Below are 20,617 nucleotides of genomic sequence, written 5' to 3'. Positions count from 1 at the left end.
CCCTGTCCCAGCTTGCTCCAAATCCCATCCAGCCTGGCCTTGGACACTTCCAGGGATGGGGCATCACCAGCCCTATCCCTCTGTAGGATTTTCTTTATGGACAAGTGAACCCTGAGAACAAATCAAGCTGTTGTCACAGCCAATGTATGGAAACATTGCTAAAAACCTGAGCCTCACATCATCCTCCTCATTTAATCTGATATTTTCCAGATTTGCATCTCAGTTCTATTCTGAATAATTGTTTCCTTAGGTACTTCCTTAATCAGTATTGCTACAGGTAGTGCTGGAATGGGGATTAAATCTCTCTTGTGGAATAGATGAGAAACTTTGAGTTTGGAGTGCCTGTTTCACTCACCATTTTATGCAGAACAGCTCGTGGGATTCTTTTGGGTTTTTCTAACTATTCCCAGCAAATTTCCAGTGTGCATTTGTGTAAGGAGTAGGTGGGACAGCACATTCCAGAAAAATGAGTGCACTCAGACACTTGCTCAAACAAAGCTTCTGAAAATGTCCAAAAATCCAAATTTATTGGAAGTCAGAGTCAGAACTGAGAACCAGCAACCTGACAGTGCTTCCTTCCATGGTCTTTGCTACAACAGGAATGGGAAGATGAGGGATGAATTAATCAGTGAATTGCTAATTTATCTTTAATCAATAACATCCTTAATAAGTCCATGTTATCAAAGGCTAAACCATAAATTGCTCTGCTGCCTCCCATTACTGTGCACAGCAATCAGCACTCAGACTATTAATAAAATACATCTAAATTTCATTATCATCTCTTGAAACGAGCTTGTGCTCACCCCTGGCTTGAGTTCTTTCAGTTGTGCTCAATTGTCACAGCAATGGGGACCCTCCCTAAGGCTTTCCCTTTGGGATTTTATTTTGGGCTGGAAGGGGAATTTAATTGACACTTTCCTGATGCTCGGACTTGCCTCATCCACGTGGCTCACACGTGAATTTCCAACTCAATTTCCCCCTCAAATGGGAACAGCCACAAATCCAAATGCCTTGCTGAAGCTGCACGAAATGAATTATGTGGATAACAATATTTCATCAGGCTGGGAAAGTGGCTGTGTTTTGTCCAAAGCAGTAAAACTGTGTAAATGCATCTCTAAGTCACTGTAATATTCATGATTTGGATCTCATCCTTTAGAAGCAGGGGGACAGAGGAGGGAATTGCCTCTTACCTTGGTGGAATTCTTTTATTTAAGCCTGCAAATAATATTTAAGGAAAAAAAAAATAAAATCTCTCATAGGTTTAAATAATTTCAGATATTTTCTGTCAAAGCTGGTGAGGGCCAGCTCTCTCTGGCCTTCTGCTCCTCAGAATTTCTATTCTTCATTCAAACCTTGGGATTATCTTGGCCACACTGGGCTTTGGGTCATCATTTGGGGTCTCTTGCAAACTTTGGTCACTTGTGCCACAGTTGGCTGTCCTGGCCATGACTGTCAACCCTCTTTTCTGTCTTTATTATCCTTTAATTCCTGTTGCTCCATCCAGCTGGCCCCATTTGCTCCTATTAGTGCTACAATTCCTCCCTATTTCGAGCAGCTTTGAAGGATAATCCTAAGAAACAAGCTAAGTACAAAAATAAAAATATAATAATAAAAGAAACCCACCTCCACAATATTTTAAAGCATTTTTACTTTTTCTTTAATTGCATTTCAGTTAACAAATCACTAAGCAGCTCCTTCAGTTATGTCTGTCTTGCTCCATGAGGAACATCGTGGAATAAATGAGTAAGATTTCCTTTAAGTGTTTCAAAACCTTCTATCATCAATAATAATTATTTCCTGCTTTTTTTTCAGGAGTCCGAAATTCAATAAGGCTTTAGTGGGAGCCAGTCTGACCAGCACGTGATGCTTTATCAGAGACATCTCAGTTCTCTGTGCATCCCTTTTCCAAATGATTTCCTCAAGCAGTTTTAGGTTGAAGTTTACAGCATGAAGTTTTTTGTATTTTCTGGGAATTCCTACTGATGTTTTTGTGACATTTGTTGTAAACATTTCACCTCTGGATTCCCAGGTTTCTCAGGCCCACGTTCACTGAGTGCTGTGATGTAGCAGCAACAGAGACTTTTGAATGTTTGATGCAAATTCTGGGCTTCTAATGGGCAAAAAGTGACATTACCAATAATTGTTAAACACCAAATATTTTCAGCTCTTGCATTGTGAACTTCCACTGGCAGCTAAGTGGATTGCAGCTGTGAAAATGCAGATGTGCTCAGCCCAGGTTTATTTCTGTCAGCTCACTCACCAAACAACCTCAGGGCATGGATTAATGTTCAAATATGATGTAGGGGATGTCATTCCAAATCTGGAATTTGTGGTGGGAATCCTGCTGCCACCTGCTGTCAGACAAGAAATTGGGTGTTTCCCTGCAGAATCTTGTGATTCTGATCAATTTTTTAAAAGTTACAACTCTTAATTTCCACATTTTTTACTTATTGAGGTTCAAGCTCTTTGCATTTCCTCCCTTAAGAAGACATTCGTTTCATACCTTCTAATTCGTTTTCTTATCATAGCAGGTCTGTTGAGCATCTGTTTGGCATTTCATTTTTTAATATTTCCATAAACTGCAAGTGCGGGTAAATTGCAGGGTTTGATGTTGATGGCTTGCATTTATTGCAGGTGGGATGTGGGGAAGTGGAGGGCTCATCAGCACGGGAGTTTGTGTCTATGATTTTGTGTCCCAAAGCATTGAAACACAAACGTTAAGACAGGCAGATGTTGGTTTAGATGGAGCATTGCCAGCATGACTCAGGGATGTTTCTGGGTGCTGTTTGTGTTTTGGGCTGCAGCATTGGCACAGAGGGGAGGAGAAAGAAGAGCTGCTGTTGTGGCAAGGGGTGGATAATGCCATGTTTTCAGTCTGGAGTGGATATCTGAGCCAAGGATGACTCTGACACCCCTGATTTCAGGTCTGCAGTCAGTGTGGATGGGTGCAGAGAACAGCTGAGTTCCCAGTACAGAGGGTGTTAATTATCCTTTAAGTTCCACTTTCAGACACAATCTCAATGATTTTATCTTGGCTTATTTTTGTCTCTTAGCACTAACACTATCAAGGAGCACTTATTCTGTCTTTTAAACAAAGAAGTGGGACATAAATTCAGGAGATGAAAAGAAAGGGCAGTGATAACAAGGTACAGTCAGCACTGGCTTTGTCCATGAGGAGGATGGATGAATGGATGGACGGATGGATGGATGATGGATGGATGGATGGACGGATGGATGATGGATGGATGGATGATGGAGGATGGGTGGATGGATGGGTGGATGGATGGATGGATGGATGGATGATGGATGGATGGATGATGGATGATGGATGGATGGATGATGGATGGATGATGGGTGGATGGATGGATGGATGATGGGTGGATGGATGGATGGATGATGGATGGATGGATGATGGATGGATGGGTGGATGGATGGATGGATGGATGGATGGATGATGGGTGGATGGATGGATGGATGGATGGATGATGGACGGATGGATGATGGGTGGATGATGGATGATGGATGGATGATGGGTGGATGGATGATGGATGGATGGATGATGGGTGGATGGATGATGGATGGATGATGGGTGGATGGATGATGGATGGATGGATGATGGATGGATGGATGATGGATGGATGATGGATGATGGATGATGGGTGGATGGATGGATGGGTGGATGGATGGATGGATGGATGGGTGGATGGATGGATGGGTGGATGGATGATGGATGGATGGATGGATGGATGGATGGGTGGATGGATGGATGATGGATGGATGATGGATGGGTGGATGGATGGATGGATGGGTGGATGGATGGATGGATGATGGGTGGATGGATGGATGGATGGATGGATGATGGACGGATGGATGATGGGTGGATGATGGATGATGGATGGATGGATGGATGGATGATGGATGGATGGATGATGGATGGATGATGGATGATGGATGATGGGTGGATGGATGGATGGGTGGATGGATGGATGGATGGATGGATGGGTGGATGGATGGATGGATGGGTGGATGGATGGATGGATGGATGGATGGATGGGTGGATGGATGGATGATGGATGGATGATGGATGGGTGGATGGATGGATGGATGGGTGGATGGATGGATGGATGGATGTCCCATTCTGCATCAGTCACTGTTGTAGCAGGACATCAGCGTATTCCCACACTGAGGGGTTTAAGCTAAGATAAACTGCAAAGTGCTGCAAATCTGTAGTGAATTCATCTTTAAGGCAATACAGACATGATCTAGAGCTCCTTGAAGCCATTGAAAACACTGCCTTTGGCTTCAGCAGATTTGGATGAGACCCTGAAACCTGGAGGAGCTCAGCTCTTTTGTGTGGTTATCTTAACAAATAAAGCTGAAATGGGACAATCTGCCGGTGTTAGAGATGGAAGGTGCTATTTAAACAGAGAAAGAATCTTCCTTCTCTTTGCCTTTTAGGCTCTGATTTCTGATGGTCACTATAGCAACAGGAACCAAAGAGATGAAGAACTGGAAAACATGCACTTCACTATGACAAGTTCAATTTACAGCCAGCTCAGCAATGTAACAAATCTGTGTCATATTTAATGAGAAGCTGTGCACAGGTAGCCGAGCAGAGGAAGGCTGGGATGTGCTGAGAGGTGGGGAAACCTGAGTTTGACTACATGCTAATGAGTCTTCCTCATTAAAGACCTCAGGATCAATGAAGCCTTGTGGTGGAGCCCGGACTTCTGTCAAGACGGCTCGAATAGGTCAGGGAGAAGGTGAATTTTACCTTTCGGGGTTTTTAACTCAGGTTTTGATGCTCTGGGTGTGGCAGCAGCGGGGCTGGGGGCTCTGGGCTGCAGCAGGACTGCAGTGCCCTGGCACAGAGCTGGGCTCATATCCGTGTCAGTGGATCCCGGAGGGATCAGGGCATCTCAAAAAGCAATTCTCTTGTACAAACAACTAATCTGTGGAAACGCGGCCCAAAGGCATCTCTGGCTTTGGAGACAAAGGCACTTAAAGCTTCAGCTCCGAGTGCTGGGACAGCTGTGAGCTCCCAGGGCTGGGGGCAGGACAGGATAAAGAGCTGGGAAAATCTGCCTTAAATATATTTTGTATCTATCACGCCTTGGTTTTTTGGGCTGTCCTGTCCCATGGGCTTTGGTGGAGAATGGTTCTGCTCCCAGAAAATCAGGTGTGTGGGTTGCAAGGGGGGCACAGGATCCGTGTCCATGAGTGTGGGGTTCTGGTTATTGTGTCTCGCCCAATAAAATTTTCTTCTTTTGTCTTTTTGCTTCATTTTTCTTTCCCCCTCCTGCCAACAGCCTGATTTTCTCTTTGCTGATTAGGCCATTCTGTGCATTTTTGACTGTTCTCTCCAGCACATCTCTCCTGCCTGTCCAACCCCCTTTTCTGTGTGCTCCCTGCTGTGATATGAGCACTACAGATCAAGAGGACAATCAGCTGGAGAACAATATGACAGCAGGTGGGGATTATTCTCTCCCTTCTGATGTGACTCAAATATGTGTCAGTCACCAAACAAAACCCTCTTTCAGTTTAGAGGCAAAAATAGATTGGTACATGGGTAAATCAGCAACAATAGATTTTTTTTTTTCTCTCCACAAATCTGCATTTTTTCCCCCTAATGCTGCTTTTATGAATCTGACTTTTAGCAGCTGTGATTTCTGTTCCTGGTGAATGTACATGGACTTTATTCAACTAGATCAAGCACTTTTGTGTCAGTAATTACTGTGATGGAGCAGTTCAGTACTGGGCAAGGTTGTGCATGCTGTTAATATTATGCCTTACTAGTAGGACTGTACTTGTGCAGAGTCTTTGTAGGCTAAGGAGTATAATCAGAAGATAAAGTGGATTCTGTGTGAACAAGATTAGACAAAAAAAAAAAAAAAAAAAAAGAAAAAGGTTTAAAAGGTTTGCAGGAAAGCAAGCTTGCCTTCAAACCATCAATCCAGCAGATGTGAGGACCTGGGTGAACTGGATCAGCCTAAGCTCGTGTCCAGCCTCTCTCTTGCTGTCTTAGCACTGCCAAAACTTGGCAGCATTGAGCTCTCTCTGGAGCTGAGGGAACTTTCTTTGGGGGTCAGAAGATGCACAGTGTGCATTTGGGCTTGGATGTTGGAGGAGAGAGGGAGGCAGCAGCGTCCCAACATCCCAAAATTCCAACATCTCAAAATCCCAGCATCCCAACATCCCAGCACAGTGTCTGGTGCTGCTGTGTCCATGAACATCTGCCCTTTGTAACTCGGCTTCTTTCCATTTCCATGCCTTGTTTGTCCATGGAATTGTTCCTGTTTCACCCAAACCCTGCTCTTTTCTTTCTGCCCTGTCTCTGCAGCCTGCTCCTGCCCTGAGTTTGGTGAGTGGCCCTTTCTCAGGAACACTCCTGGTGTCACCTCTGTCCCACTCACTGGGGCTGCCAAGGTGCTTCTCACTCTGCCTGACTCTGCCACCTTGACTCTGCTTGCTCACATTTTCCACTCCATCACCCTCAGATTCCTTATTCTCCCTCTTCTCTCCTTCTCTTTCTTATTTTATTCTTAGAATTTTTCACGTCTCCTGATTCCTTTTTGTCCTTTTCCTTGCTCCTTGTTCCTCTTCATCAGTGCTGCTGCTTTTCTCTCCCAGAAGCTTCAGACCTTGCTCAGAAAAATGCTCCCCTTGCCCTTTGAATTAATAGTTTGATTTCCTTCATCCTCTCTAGCCCATGCCCTGGTGAATATTTGTTGATTTTACCTTACCTAATGAGCATTTGATGTACTTAAATAATCACTGGAGCACTGGTTGGGACCCCATGTGTCCCCTTTCCTGGATGAATGCTCTGAAGAGGGGCCAGATGATGATGATTATAAAAAAAAAAAAAAAGTACCAAAAAAATTCATTCCACACGGCACAACAAACCTTTAGCTGTCCTCTCCAACGTGGAACAGCTTCAGCACAGCCTGCAGGCTGGCAGCCAGGGCTGTCTTTTGGGAAACAGGAGTTATTTTGAGTCCAGCAGCAGAGAGAACAGAACCCAAATTGCTGAGCTATTATCTGAAGGCAGCTCTGCTGTAACACACCACTGATCTCCCTCCCTCTTTTTGTCTCTCAAGAAAAGGTCTTGGCTCTGTGATGTGAGGAGCTGGCTCAGTCCTGTGTGTCCAAAACGGAGCAGTGAGCTCTGTGCACCCTGCAGCCACCCTTTAATCCCCTTTCCCTGCTCAGGGCACACTTTGGGTCCCTACCCTGCCCTGGTGTCCCCAGGGACCATCCAGGGGGGCAGGGTCCATGCTGGATCCAGCCTGGGCAGGATGCTGAGCTCAGGCTCTGCTTTCAGGGCAGGCTTGGTGCTGTCTGCAGCCTCATGGGTTTGGGTTTGGATGTTTCTGGCATGGCAGGGATGTTCCTTGGGTTAACTGGCTGGGGGCTCTCAGCCCTAAAGAGCACCAGGCTGGACATCCCAAGGTTTGTCCATGGTCTCCAGCCCCATCACCTGCTCAGGAATGGCAGTGCTGTCTCTCCCTGCATCCCCATCCCCTGTGCTCTTGTCCCTTTCCCCTGCCAGGACCAAACCCTGTGACTCCTTCCCATCTGCCAAGGACTGAGGCAGATCCCAGCCCTGGGTTGGGAGTTAGGGCAGAGGCTCCTGGCTGGGGGAAATCCACGTCCCTCCATCGATGTCTGCTCTGCTTTCATCTCTGCTTGACATTTTCTCTTTCCCACATTGTGATCCTCAGCCTGAAATAATTGAAAAGCAATATAAAGTGTCTTATTTATCTTTGTTCAAGATAGCAGCTTGTTCTACCCTTAAATTCTCCAAGGACTCGGGGGCAGGTTTTTTCAAAGCTTTATTTTTGGGAGAGCAGTACAAAGTTTTCTGATGTCTATAAAACTTGGGATTGCTTTCTGCAGACTCCAACCAGGTGATCACACAGCCCTCCAATCTTTCACTTCTTTATGGGGTATCATCTTGTGCCTCTCCAATTTTAAGGATTTTTTTAAGTGTTGCTTCTCTGGTGTACTTTCATTTTGCCAAGATCTCACATTTTCTTGTTTGCTGCAGGCTCGGGACTTGGCAGACCTTGTCTTCCTGCCATAATTTATTGGGATCAAAGTAACTTTGTCTTTAAAAATGCAATAGGTATTGAATTATTTTATTTTTCTGAAGAGACTTGAAAAAATAATCATCCCAGCAATAATCTAAAGGGAACATTGCAGCTGAGTTATGTAAATATTTTAAATTTTTGTCTCCTTTTAGGTAGAGAGAATCCAAAATGTCAAATTCTTATGGAATGAGGACAGCTTTTGCGTACTTGCTCCTGAAAAACCACATTACTAATTAGTTGTGTGCTTTACTTTCCTTGAGCTTTTTCTTTTATATCAACAATAAGTTAACAATAACTCCTGACATTTTTTGGTTGCTCTTGAACCTTGTCATCTAGTTTTAGCAAACTGCTTTAAATCATATATAGACACAAATATATAAAACTATATCTTGGGATTTGGTGTCTGTAATTAGAGCTTCATAATATTTACTAAACTAAGCTGCCTTCTTAATAAAAACGAGACAAAGAATTTGGAGTGTCATGCCTCAAGGTTTGTGGGGTTTATTTGCCAGGCCCTAAAAATGTGTGTGTATGCCTCTGATCTCTTACAGGCTGCTGCTTTTTGTTATTTTTCTTTAGAACTGTAATTTGGCGATGGCTAAGCAGGATCCTTGCCCCATAAGGTGCACGTAAGGAAGGGAAGTTGAAAAGGAGCTGAGGAGCTGTGAAGTGGAATAGTGAAATGGCAAGGTTTGTTAATCCCAAATAAAAGCCCTTAGGAGTGCAGGAAGAAGACAACTGTGTAAAATCAATCATTCAATCAACCACAGCCCCACGTGCTTGGATGGCACCCGGCCAGAGCCACTTAATGGAACCATAAAATTAACAGCTCCAGTAATGAGCACGTCAGCTCCAGGGGAGGCTGAGCAGGAACGGGGCTGCTGCAGGAGCTCAGCACAACACGAGCATCCAGCCCTGGGAATTGGGTCTTGGACTGCTCTGCACAGAGCCTTGCAGGGCTGGGTGGGAATTCTGTGCCTTGTGGAGCTCTGGAAATGGAGTGGGCTCTAAGGGAAGGTCCCAGGGAAGGGCTGGAGGTCGCTGAGCAAAGTCAGGAGGTGCAGAGCCAAGTCCTGGCAGAGATTCCACGGTGCAGGTGAGCTCCCAGTCCTGCGTGGGAGCGAGGATGGCACAGTGCTGGGTTTGGTGAGGGAAAAGCAATGGGCACACAGGATCTGCCCCTTCATCTGGCTTCTCCGTGTTGTGTGTCATGGAAACGGTGAAAAAAACAGATCAAAAAGGTCTCAGATTCAAGAGGAGAACAAAAAGTACTTTGGCTACTCTTGTTGGCATGAGCTCCTGCACGGGGAGATGAAAAGCCACAAGGTTTGGCAGAAAGAAGATGGAGTGATCTAAAGCAAGGGCTTAAAAAAGAGGAGAGGGGAAAAGGGAGGGATTTTGGCAGAAAATCAGTGGATTTGGTCAAAGTGAAGAAAGCAGTGGACGTGAACAGAGGAGAAGGGGGGATCACCCTTGGTGACATCTCTTTGGAGAAGGGGAGCCTGTCAAATTGTCCATAGGGGTGTGCTGCCAATTTCCACCATGAAATCTGAGCCGTGTGCTACCTTGAACATTCTCAGTGCCTGTGCTTCTGTCTCCTGTGATCTGCAGAGGAACTCAGTATCATTGTAAAGCACATTTCTAAGTCTCCTAATAAGCAAAAACCTGAATGAGGCAGCCTAAAGCCAGGAGGCAAAGACATTGAAAAGCTTTTAGCTAAAATCCTCATAATTCGGGGGTTTCATTAATTTTTTTAAAATCCTTCTCTCAAGTATTTAATTTCACCCTTCGGTCTTCCTGTAGCCATCATGTTTTAGCCATGCAGCATCCATTTGCCTGTAATTACAGTCGTGCCATTCAGCTCTCAAACACCCCCTCAGACACTCTTTCGGCAAGTGGAATTTTAAATATAAAGCGAGAGTTAATCAGCAGCCAGATTGAAGCATTGCGGAAAGATAGCGAAACTGCTTGATATTCCTAAGAACTCTGGTGGCTGTTTTATGTGTGTTTTAAACCACGCTGTGCTTGATGACCTTGTAATGATGGAGTTTGAAGGGAAACAGAGACTGAATCATCACTTCTGAGACTGATGGTTTCGGCAGAGGCTGATGCTCTGAGCACGGTCGCAGAAAAAAAAAAAAATAGCTGTTTTCAAAGGTCAGGACGTGGGTTTGGCACCGGGCCCAGCTACCTAAAAACATCTGCAGAGCTGCTGTGGTGGCTGCTGAGAGCAGGGTGCAGGAGGAGGTGGAGATCCGGAGCCAGATGTGCTCATTAGCAGCTGCTTTGCCCCCAGTGCCTGCTCTGAGAGCTTTGTCATTCCCCCACCACCCTGGGATGTCCCAGGAAGGACACAGGCACAAAACCAGAGTCACTGGCTGATCAGGGCTGAGATTGCTGCAGAAATGGAATTGGATAGCACTTTTACCCAGTTACTCACGAGTCTCTGTACCAGTCCCAGTGGATTTTTGGGCTGTGGTGCCTTCTGGACTGCAGCTGGGCTCCCACAGAGTGGGGGGCAGGAGCTGGGTGTTCCTCCAGTCCAGGGGTTTTCCAGATGCCTTGATGTCCCACCAGAGCCACCAGAACTCCTGCCTGGGAAGGCTGACCTGGAACAGTGACTAGACAGAGCAAAAGGAATAAAATAGGTATTTATTGAAAGGATAAAATTGGTATCTATTCAAATGATCCACCTTGGGCAGTGCAAGACCCTAGCCAGGGCTACACCCAAATCAAATCCAAGATGGATCCCAGCCACGAGTTTTTACACTTTTATAAGTTTTGGTTCATCTTGGGGTCAATTATCCAACCACAGCCCCAGGCTATGAAGTCTCAGCCCCCTTTCCCTTGATGTTGTTTCTGCTTTTTGGGTGCCAGCTGTCCTTGATTCTCCAGCTGGGAAGGGATTGTTTTGTCCAACTCCCCTGTGAAGAGAACTCACTAACACCTAATATGAAGTTTCAGAGTTGCACACTAAGCAGCAGAGATTCTGAAAAATATAAAAGCTAAAACCCAAGGCATCATTTAGGGTGTTGTGTTAGTTGGGGAGCAGAGTCCTGCATCCTCAGGGATTCAGGCACCCCAGCCCAGCTGGTTCAGGCAGGTCCCAGCTCCTGGGTGTTTCACCTGCCCTTGCTCAGGAGCTCATGGCACCCAGCACTGCTCAGGTGGCAGAGCAATGAGGCACTGGGGGAGCTCCATCCCAAATTCCAGCCCTTGGTCCTGGCACCTTTGGTTGCCCTGCAGCAGGAGAAAGGGCTGCAGGTGGCAGCCTCGACCTTTCCTGGCACCTCCCGTGTTCCTGGCAGGGTCCAGCTCTCCCCCTGGAGCTGCCAGAATTGCCTGATGGCACCAGGCTGGCTCCAGGCTCTGTGCCATGGCAGACGAGTTGCCAGCTCCCAGGTGTCTGCCTCAAGGCTGTGCTGTCCCTCCTGCTGATGATGCCTTAGGATTTCAGCTTTTATATTTTTTATATATTTGTAATCCTGTAATTCTTCAGTGTGTAACTCCAAACTCCATATCCAGTGCTGGCTGCTGCTCTCCCATTTTGGGCAGACACAACAATTCCTCTCCAGGCTGGGAATCAAGGACACCTCACTGCCTCAGGCCTGAGAGATGGAAACAAAAATGAGTTGGGGGAAGCAAACTTGGGGTAAATGACTTCATTACCTGCAGCTGTAATTGGAAAATTAACCCCCAATATGCAAATGGACCAAACTTATCAAAGTGTGAAAACCTGTGACCCATCATCCATTTTTGGGTGCAGCCCTGGGGGGCTTTGTCTGCCCTAAATGTACCTGAAGGCCCTTCAATGAATAGAACAGCTTTTTATTCCCTTAATTCTGTCTGGTCTCTGTTTTTAGGTAGCCCCAAAAACGCATCACTACCAACTCCTCCATCCCAACCCCTCCACTCCAAGCACTGTAGGTTCCAAAACCGTGTGCAGGGAAAGCTCTGATCCCTCTGTGCCTGCACCTGGACCCTACAGGAGCAGGTGTTTGGGCAGGGGGGTGAATTGCTGCCGTGGGGAGGCAGAGCTGGCAGCATCCCAGGGAAAAGTCAGGGCAGGGAATTGGGAGCAGAGTCCCCCCAGCTGCCAGCAACGTGCCTGGAGGGAGAGCAGCTGCTCCAGGGGGCAGCCAGGGCCTCCAGGGAAGGAATCCAAGTCCCAGCCAGCCACTGGGAAAAGCAAAGATGCATCACCTTGAAGGCTGTCCTTGGAGATGCTGGCTAGTCTTGAAATGAAACAACCTGGTTTTCCTGTTTTTTTTTTTTTCAAAAGAGAGCTGAAATATTTTGGATACTTGATTATATAATTAGCTTTTAGCTGCTCTGAATACCGTGCCTTAATTATTTTGGATTCCACTGTTAAATAATTAGAGCTGTCTTGTTTACTAGCAAATTTTCAGTTTGTTGCTCCAGGGTGATTTGTTTTATGTAAATTAAGTACCCAGGGCAAGTAGCATTCAAGTGTCCCAAATGCCAGCAAAGAATTGGGTTGGTTTGTTTTGCCTCTGGGCAGGTTTGAGATGTTGCCAGAATGGACAGAACTAACAAACTGTCTCTTGGTTTAAGATCCCTCTCTTTCCCAATATCAAATCTTTCTTCTGTTTTTTTTTGTTTTGTTTTGTTTTGTTTTTAATTTTCCTTTCTTTTCTTTTCTTTTTTTTTTTTTTTTTAATTTAATGTTTTCTCTTGACTTCTGTGTTGCCTGAATCGTACTTGGAGTTACTGAGGATTGACATCAAAACTTTGGCTTTGTCCCTGCACCACTTGGAAAACTTGAAATGAGTCTTTTCCCCCTTGGGATGGGTGCTGTCAGCTCTTCTAGCAGTTCATTGACTTGACAGTTTCTTTGTATTTTAGGATCATTTTTGCAGCCCCGGCTTTTCTGAAACACTTGGATAAAACTTGTAGGGAAAAGAGGAGGATAAAGGGAGGGTCAGGAATCAAACTGTAAGGATTACAATAACTTCTCAAGAAGGTTGTGGGTGAGAGGAAAGTCTGCTGAGCTGATTGTTGACCAGCACCCCCAGGTCCTTTCCCAGAGGAGAATCACAGCCATTAAAATATGAGTGTGTTTTGGAGAGCCCAGGTTTTGTCACCCAGCCAGCTCTAACTATGGCTCTCTGTTGACAAAACATCTACAAATACACTTTATCAAGAACGTCTTTTATCTTAGAAGAGGAAGAAAATAAAGCAAGAGAGGGAATTGTCTGCAGAAAAGCCTCTGTCCCTCGTTTATAAATGTCTGTGCAGAAAACAGGATGAGAATAGAGCAGCCATCCCGTGTTGCTCAGGTCAGGGGCTAGGTTTTATCCCAGATGCAATAAATGAATCAAAGGCAGAATATTGACAAATTTTCAGGAACAAGCCCATTGCAATGCCAGGTGAGACCTCCCTTCCTTCCCTCACCGTGGTCAGCAGCAGGGGCTTCTGAGAAAATCGGGGAAATTACATAGGGGATTTATATTTTTCTTCTCCTACATGGAAATTTATGTGTCACCTATTCACTTGTTTTTGTTTTTTTTTTCCCAAGGCTCTGCAATATCTATTTAGATGCCTGGGAAGGGGGAGGAGTGCGTGTCCTGCGAGGCTTGGCAGGCAGTTTGGAGTTTTATAGGCAATGTGCTTACTCAGTTATTTTTAGCCCGTTATTACCGGGCTGCTTTGGATTATTTAATGTGTGATATCGACTCCCTCCTCCCCCCTGCAGGCTGGACTTGCTGGGAGGAGCTGCCAGATGGGAAGAGCATCACCCATTCTCTCTGCCTTTTGCAGAGACTGACATTAGGCACCCGTGATGACTTTTCTGTGCTCACTTGGGAGAATTTTGCCACTCTCTGGTTTCTGGATGCCACTGAGGAAGTTTTTGGAGCTCCCAAGCCAAGCCAGGGAGTGCTGTGGCTCTGCTGAGCTGCTCTGAGTGATGTCCTGTGTCCCCTGCCTGTGACAAATACAGGCTCACACCCCGCTGAAATGCACATTTTTCTTCATTTGCATGGGAATAAGAGTTGGTACAGCCAGCTTAGTGAAATGGAGTTGCTTGTTAATCCCTGGAACTCAATCACAGGGCTGGGCACAGGCTGGGCTGGGAGGGTAATTTGCCATGGCAGGTTGCTGTTGCATTGATGGTTTTCAGACAGCTGACACTGTTTAGCTGGAAGATAAACTTTGCACAGCCACACAATGATTTAGGAGCTGTGGGCAAAATGTGAGAGAGTTGAGTATCTCAGTTCATTTAAAGACCTTGCTGCATATTCTTATTCTCAAAATGTGCCAGTGAGCCAGTTTTCATAGGTATTTAAACAGTGACAGAAGCACTCAGAATAAAAACCTTACCAGGTGACTATCTGCATCCTTAAACTTTAAAATTCTTCTATATAGCTAGCATTTAAAAGCTTAATTTTCAAGTCCCATTTGTTCGAAATAATTTAATGAGTCCACATTGCTAAGATCTTATTTCAGACAGGTATTTTTGCAAAAAGGTTAAGTAACCTTATCAGTCCCTACAACTCCCTGGAAGGTGGCTGTGCTCAGCTGGGGTTGGTCTCTTTCTCCAGGCAGCACTGACAGAACCAGAGATCACAGCCTTAAGCTGCACCAAGGGAAATTTAGGTTGGATATGAGGAAAAAGTTTTTTGTGGAAAGAGTGATAAAGGACTGGAATGGTCTGCCCAGGGAGGTGGTGGAGTCACCATCCCTGGATGTGTTTAAAAAATGCCTGGATGTGGCACTTGGTGCCTTGGTTTAGTTGAGGTGTTGGGGCTGGGTTTGGCTCGATGATCTTGAAGATCTCTTCCAACCTGTGATTCTAATCACCGTGAAAAGACCCTAAATTTGAATTTATTTGAATGGAATTCAAGTTTGAATCGTCTTAGGACTCTCCAGTGCCAATGGATCCATCCCTGGAGGGCTGCCATGGGAAGAGGGGGAGCACCCCAGGGCCCTGACACTGCCCAGGGGGGACCTGCTCCTGCAAAAAGGTGTCCTTGAGTTTGGTGCCAAGAGAAGGATTCCCCCCTGAGAGGGGAAAAAGCTCAAATAGAAAAAACCCAGGTGCTTGAGTAGTTTTACATCTTTTCTGACCCGTGGGGTCGGTGAAGGGCTCTCTCTGACTGCAGGCTGTAAACTTCTGCTCACTTGTGCCTGTGAATCGCAATAAATTGTTACCAACACTAAGTAGAGAGAAATGTGACTTTTTTATTGCTGTTTATTTTTTAATCAACCCTGTGTAAGCCTGTGCATACCTCTGTCATCAGAGACTCTCTTCCTTTTGCCCTTAATCACATTTCTGCTGCCAGCCTGAAGATTGACTGTCCTGGGCTGGCATTTTTCCAGGGTCAGTTTTTCTTCTTGTCAGCTTTTCTCTTCTTTCTTTCTTATTTTTTTTCCTTTTTCTCTCTTTGTGGCAGCATTTCTCTGTTCAGCCTCATTCCATGCTAGACTTTTCCCCACCACAAACCCCGTGCTGGGATTTGGCTGCACATGCTAAGGAGAGATAGCAAAGCCTGCTTGGAAATGGCTTTAAATGCTCAAACACATGGGAGATGTCTGCTAGCAAAGGAAACCTTTAATTGCAAAGAAATCTACAGTTCAGTGGATTTATGGAAATAAATTTGACTGCAAGTCAGGCCTGGAAGGTATAAAAGGTGCTGGAAGGAGAGGTTTGTCAAAGGGGAAGTGCATGCAATGGCTGTGCTGGAGAAGGGAGAGCAGGGCAAGAGGACGTGGATTTGGGGTTTTGTTTTGTTGTGAATTCATCCATCAGGGTGTGGACTTGGTATTTTTCCCTGTCTCCCATGAATAGCAGTGTTTGCTCCTGGCCTGGCAGCCCCTGTCCCCAGCTTTGTGCCACTCCTGCCTGGAGCAAGAGCTTGACTTGTGCTTGCACATCCTGCAGCCCTTCCTCCTGCCTGCCGTGCTGATTACGGGACATGGAAAAGGTCCAGACAGAGGATCTGCTGCCTGTGTAAGTGCTGGATGTGGGAAGCTTTTGGGGTCTTTTGAATGCCCAGGGCTGGAGTGTGTCTGGCTTTCCTGCAGCCCCAATCTGCCACGTCCTGGCACAGGGCATGGGTTTTGCAGCATCTGTGTCGTGGAGGAGGAGAAACCTGCTGTGCTCACCCTGCAGAGCCCACTGATGGTCAGAACAGGGCTAGAAATGCTCACAAGGCATCCAGGGAAATGGAGAGTGGGAACACCTTTCAGGTAGTGAGGATGAAAGCTCTGAACGTCTTTTGTGCCCAAGATTTTTACCTGCTTCAGGCACGGCAGTGAGCACACTGACAGCCACTGTGAGCTGTCAGCACATCCATTCATTCACACCAAAAAAAACCTGGCATGGCCATTTGCCTCAGCCCTCCCTGACTTTGTTTTAGTCCACAGGGCAGGCTGCAGGGATGCAGCCCTGCCTGTGCTGCTCCTGCTCAGCGTGAGCAGCTGTGGCTCTGCTGCCTTGGCACAGTTCGTGTTTTCCTGGGCTCACATTTCAGCCCAGCTCCGGCCCCGTGCTGGGTGGAAGCTGCAGGCAGGAGCCACGCTGCTCCAATGACACGGAGATGTTTTCTAGGAAAAGCACTGTAAAGAGTGCTAGGCATGAAATTCGATGTGTATTGTCCTAAATAACGAGGGCTTGTAGATCTTTGCTAGGGCACACCATGGAATTTATGGGGTGTTAAACAGTTTCAGAACTGACAGTGCAGAGATCAGAAAACACTGTTGTGCATCTGGAAATGCAAAGCAATGGGTGAGTTTTGTGCTGGGAGAGTTGTTGTGCTGTCCATCCCCTCCCCAGCTGAAAGCAGAATCGTGGCAAAGAGTGACAATGATGAAATCACCACAGGTTGGGTTGGGTTGGGAAGGACCATAAAGTTCATCCCATTTCCAGGGACAGGGACACCTCCTGCTGTCCCAGGCTGCTCCAAGCCCCAGTGTCCAACCTGGCCTTGGACAATCCAAGGATCCAGGGGCAGCCACAGTTTCTTTGTGCACTCTGTGCCAGGGCCCCAGCACCCTCGTGGTAAAGAATTTCTTCCTAAAATCTGACCTAAATCTCTTTCCCAGGTGCTCCAAGTGGAGTAGTCTGGTCAGTGGCTGTGAATTTTCCACTGGGTGATGCCCTTTAATTGGGTTCAGATGCTTAATCACATCTATGGAAATACCAGGTAAACAAAACCGAGCTGCAGTAATTAGAGGTGCCAGCAGCAGCTCTTGCCTTTTCAGATTTCTTCCTGGAATCTGGCCTGGTAATTTAGGGGAGAAAATCAATTATAAGCTTCTGGAGATGATTTGAGTTTGGCCTTTGGGGGATGAGGTCTCTGCTGCAGGTATCCTGGATAGTGGGAATTTCTCTGTCTTGTCTTACTTCAGTTGATAAAGCAATGATTCCTCCTTCTTTTAAACAACATGAGCGATAAAATATTTGAAATCTGGCAATTTAGGGGAAAATGGGGCTGTTTAATCCAGGCAGTGAGAACAGGCAGAAATATATTGAAATATTAGACTGGTATTTTCTCGCAGGTAAGGCTGCAGATAAGAACAAAGATAAATTATTTTTTCTTCGTGACTATTGCAGTAAAATCTCTTTTCTCTGGAAGACTTTCCTACACTCTCAGAGAGTTTCAGAGCTGCACCCCCAGCCCCAGCAGATGGGAATGGGTCCTGGTTGGGCCAGGAGGAAGGGTGGATGTGGCAGAATGGAAATGCCTGATTTGGGAATGCCTGCGGGGTAATGATGTGAACATCTTGTCATTAATAGAGAATTCAAAGACAGTTGCTGGTGGAGAGAAACTTAAAATAACCCAAACAGGTGAAATTAGCAACAGTAGGGGAAGCAGCAGAGATTTCCCAAGCAGGCATTTGGGAAGCAGGGACAATAAAACTCAGTAAACAAAATACAGAACTGCTTGGAAGGTGGATGTGCTCTTGAGAGGTGTTTCCACTGTGGAAAGGCTCATTCTGCATCTGTTGGTACATTTAAGATGGCCCAGGGCAAGATTCAGAGGAGGATTTAAGTGCTGCAGCTTTGTTTAGTGCAGCAGAATTCGGGAAGCTCATCCTCACCTTGAGCCTGTCGCTGCCTGCTGGCTGCAGGGTGAGAGTTCTCTTCGATTAATTACCTGTAATTGTCATTAAATGAATGAGCAGATCTCATGTTTTCCTTGGCTGTGCTGTAGAAAACCTCCAGTCTTCTACTCTCAGAGGCAGAGAGTCTGGCATATGGAAATATTCCATTTATTGTTCAGTGTTGCCTCTCCTTCAACACAGCCCCTGTTGGTGAGAGCCCCTGCAGGAGCTTTTCCTGAGGGAAATTTCAGCTCAGAGCTTTATTTTCTCAGAATGCCCATTACTGCAAGGATTTACCTTAGAGAACAGCTTTTTTTCAGCTTTTGGTAGTCAGTAGGTTCCCACATGCTGTTCTTAAATGAAAATAAATTATTCTAGTGAAAGATTCTGTAAGAAATTAAGTTGGTGTTAAAAGTGGATGAATTATTATTCCTTTTTTTTATCCTTTTTTAGGCTATGTAGGGAAGTGACTAACAACCAAATGTGCAAAATGAAATGTTTTCATGCATGTATTTTTTTTCATTATGGTCTTTATCTGCTGTTCCCTTTTATAGGATGAAAGCTTTCCCCTCTTCTGCATCCCAATATCTGCAGTTGTGTTTGATTTCCCAAGGCCAGCTGCCCAGGCATATCCCAGACCTTGCAGCCCTCAGTCATGCAGAACAGAGTCTGAATTCCTGAACTTTCCCATCCATTCCACTGGGGCAGTTTACAGAGGCATTGTTATAAAAGAAGTTGGTATTTTCCCTGTCCATCCAATTACCTTTGTGGAAAAAGAAACTTTTTTGTTTTTCATTAATCCATGGAATCCAGGTTATGGATGGTCCAGTGAAGTTTCCAGCAATTCTGTGCTGTAAATCTTACACTACCTACAGCCAGAAATCTACACTTGCTTTACAGTTTAATTACTTGTTATTATGATGTAAAGATTATTCTTTAAGTTAAGTTGCTTGAGAATGATGTCCTTAAATTGTGCTACAAGCTTGATTTTGGCACTGGTTCTGAGGTCTTTATTTATGTAGCTGAGGAGTTTCCTCATCTGTAATCAATGGTTTTCCTGAGCACAGAGCTGAGTGTTGCAGAATCCAACCCCATATTTTTGTGGCAGGCTCTGGAGTGGTGACATTGCTGTATGAGCTGCATGGCAGCTGTCAGGTTGATATTAATGGTAAAATCTATTGAGGGCTTTGACAGAAACGCTGTAATTGATGTGTTTGTGACCAAGGATTGGAGCACTCAGAGCTGGAGGGTTCAGCACTGCCTCTGAGCAGCAATTCTCCAGCATTCCCATTTATTTCTCCCACTCTCATGTTTACCTCATTTACCCACAGCTGCACCCCTTAGCTCAGGCCACAGTGCCTGCAACATGAGATTTGGATAATATGACTGAACCCAAATTCCTGGGTGGAGGGGAGGATTGTGCTGGTGCTGCTCTTTTTCTTCTAAATCAAGCAGTTTCAATCCTGATTTTTCTGATGCTGTGCCAGAGGATATTTCAAAATGGCTTTAAATAAGTACATTATTCTCATGCAATTTAATTCTTCCCATTGTAGCAGCAGCTGTATCTGGTGTCTTGGCTTAGTGGGGCAGAGCTGAGGGGCTGCAGGGTCCCGGGGTATTGGTGGTGTCTTGGTGAGATCTGGGTGGGACACACATTGATCCCATTTGAAGTGCACTGGAGAGTGGGTTAGTGGGGATGATGACTTTTCTCTGGTCCTAGAATCAAGAGCCAGACATAATTATGGTGATAAATAAGGGTTATCTTTGTATGAGGATCCTCAGGGGCACAATTGGTCAGGTGGAAAATGCCCAAGATTCACGTGCCACATAAGATGTATACAATTTTTATAGATTTTGCAAATTAGCATATCTGACAAGAGTCCCTAATTAGAAGCACACCTGCTGAATTTACCCCCAGTTCCATCCAGTACCTTCTAGATGTTCCCCCTTCAAATGAAGACTGAACTTTATTCATAAAAATCTGTTCTCAAGAGCTGATCTCAGCCTTGGCTTCTAAGGAGAACCAAGGTAGCGTGGGGGTCTTGGAATGTGTTTTGTCTTTCTGCCTAGGAAAACACTGAAGTTACAATAATAGACTGCAGAGGCTCCAAAAAAGGCTCCAAAAGCTGTGCTCTGATTGTGCCATCTCAGTGCTGGGACTGAGGAACACTCATTCCTGGTTCTGGGAATGCTGCTGCAGCCAGCCCAGCCTTCCACAGCATCCCCCCGGCCCCAAAAATGTGATTGGTGTTGAAAGCAGTGCCAATCAAAATGGGTGGTTTCTGCAATATTGTGATCTACTATCAGGAAATAACCCGCTCCTAACTCAGAAGGGAGCAAAAGAAGGAACAAAAAATTGCCTTTGTGCAGGATTTAATGTTTACATCTCAGACTTTGCCAAATAGGTTTGTTATTTATAGCAGGAGCAGCAGGAATATTCATCAGTTGCCATGGACATA

The 20,617-nt window shown here is 45.6% G+C and overlaps 1 long non-coding RNA gene across 16 annotated transcripts in view; it reads left to right on the top strand.

Annotated features, from left to right (window-relative positions):
* Positions 1-20,617, top strand: part of LOC148222462 (uncharacterized) — a 118,107-nt gene that overhangs the window by 72,979 nt on the left and 24,511 nt on the right. Inside the window, exons 1-2 of one of the 16 annotated variants that reach the window (XR_015805966.1) lie at positions 4,527-4,763; positions 5,367-5,470. The exons of 13 other annotated variants lie outside the window; for them this stretch is intronic. This is a non-coding gene — a long non-coding RNA (uncharacterized LOC148222462). Of the gene's footprint in view, positions 1-4,526; positions 4,764-5,366; positions 5,471-20,617 lie in introns of those variants that run through there. 2 more of the 16 variants (XR_015805962.1, XR_015805963.1) reach the window with 2 other exon arrangements.

The sequence above is a fragment of the Sturnus vulgaris genome, chromosome 11 (genome assembly GCF_052056855.1).
Source record: "Sturnus vulgaris isolate bStuVul1 chromosome 11, bStuVul1.hap1, whole genome shotgun sequence".
NCBI classification, from domain to species: Eukaryota; Metazoa; Chordata; class Aves; order Passeriformes; family Sturnidae; genus Sturnus; species Sturnus vulgaris.
This window is presented reverse-complemented; position numbering and strand designations above follow the sequence as displayed.